The following is a 2,022-nucleotide window of genomic DNA, read 5'->3' as shown; positions in this document are numbered from 1 at the left end:
ATGTGGGATCCGAACCCTCGGGCGGGAGCGCCGCCGCGCTTCCCAAGCGGCGCACTATCCAGTGCGCCACCGGGCTGGCCCCCCTCAATTAATTTTCTAAACAACCCTTTAATGAAGGATTGCCTCTGATACCATTTATAATTGAGAAAATTGAAGTTTAGAGAAGTCAAACAACTTGCCTGAGATCCCAAATCTAGTAAGATAGTGGAGGTGAGATTTAAATTTAGGTCTATTGAATTCTAAATCCTGATCTTTATCCACTATGTTAACCCAAATGATTTGCAGAGAGTGGTCCTTTTTTTTTTTAAGTTCCATCCTGATTTTTATTTTTATTCTTTTAGAACAACATGATCTCAAAAAGTTCTGGGCAAAACTTAGATTTCATTGATGGACCCAACAATGTTGATTTAATGGTTATTGCAGGACTGGCTACATAATTGGCAGGGCCCAGCGCAAAATGAACATACAGATCTCCTTGTTAAAAAGTCATTAAGAATTTCAGGATGGTGGCAGCAGAGCGTTAAGCTGAGTGTGGCTCCCTGCACAGTCTGCACGCCTATGAAGCTGGGCTGATATGCTGTGAGGCAGATTTTGCGTGGGGACAAGTTTAGTGAATGGAGAAGGCCCTCTTACTCATGTTTTCATTTGGTTAGGTCTGGGAAAATGCTATATAGTTCAAGACAAACTATTTCTAATATCACTGTTCCCCCAAAATAATAATTCACTTAAGAAGGAATGATGTTTTACATCATCCCTAGCCAGTGTTTCCCACTCGGGCAATTTTGCCTCATGGGGAACATTTTTGGCAATGTCTAGAGACGTTTTGATTGTCACAAACTGGTGGTGGGGGAGGGAGGGACATCTTCTGGGTAGAGGCCAGAAATGCTGCTAAATAGTCTACAGTGCACAGGACAGAACCCCACATCCTGCTTCCAACAAAGAATTATGTCAGTAGTGTTGAGGTTGAGATGTCTTATACCATCATACTCATGCGGCTTTTGACTTTATTATTGAATTTTTCAAATCTTATAAATCAATACATGAATATGGTAGCTTTATTACCATTCCTGTGGCCTCACTTGACAACAGCCACCTCCATCAACAAGATCAATAAATATTTATTGAGAAGTCAGGGAGTACTTGTGCCAGCACTTTGTGGCCAAGCAGTAAGTTTAATCTTTAGTATTTAAAACTAAAACAGAAAAATACCAAACTTTAAAAAGTGGCTATAGCACATTTGAGTTGAGTTTTCTTGAAAATTTCATAGGAGGTATTTACTTACATATTATATATTATTAGCCAATTACATATTCACGTGTACTTGTGAGAAAAGAGCCATTCTAGCACACTGTGTAAGCAATATGAATTTTAACAAATATATAAATATGTATTTATTCATCAAGCAGAAACATTTTCTTATTATCTGCATGTAAATATTTATAAAAATGTATACACAATAAGTGATAAATGTTCTAAATGTTCAGATAAATACTATGTATATGTAAAGACATTTGAAGTTTTGAAGAGAAATCTTTTATATGAACTTATACAAATAACATCAAAATAACTCTAAATGTTGACATTTACCTGGACATTTTTAGAATTCATGAGTTGGGGGCAGGTATGCCACAAACGGGACAATGAATTGTATAAAGTTTATATAAAATCATTGTATGTAATACATTGTTATATTGCATAAGTACTTTGGCAATTACTTATAAACACATAGAAAGTTATATAATACAACTCTTACTGGCATGTTGCAATTCTTAATTGTTTTGCTAATCATTTAAGTGAAAAAAACCCAATAATAGCCATATTTTTATGCAGAAAATTCCATTTGTCAATTTTATATCACTGTCTTTCAGTTCAGTTTCTCTCCAAGAGTAATGTTATATCAAATTTTGACCAATCCCAACTCCCTAGAGCATTGTTAAAAAGAACAGAGAAATTTTTTCTGGGTAACCTGAAAAGGTATTATGTCTGTAAAGCAGTCCCTCAGCCCCTCACTCATAGGCTATT

General features: G+C 35.9%; 1 protein-coding gene across 3 annotated transcripts in view; it reads left to right on the top strand.

The window, feature by feature from the left end:
• ESRRG (estrogen-related receptor gamma) overlaps window positions 1–2,022 on the top strand; it is a 238,845-nt gene that overhangs the window by 184,929 nt on the left and 51,894 nt on the right. The gene's annotated exons all lie outside the window — the stretch shown is intronic.

The sequence above is a fragment of the Galeopterus variegatus genome, unplaced genomic scaffold, assembly GCF_000696425.1.
Source record: "Galeopterus variegatus unplaced genomic scaffold, G_variegatus-3.0.2 Scaffold2069, whole genome shotgun sequence".
Taxonomy (NCBI): Eukaryota; Metazoa; Chordata; class Mammalia; order Dermoptera; family Cynocephalidae; genus Galeopterus; species Galeopterus variegatus.
Note: the sequence above shows the minus strand (reverse complement) of the source record. Positions and strands in the feature narration are given on the sequence as shown.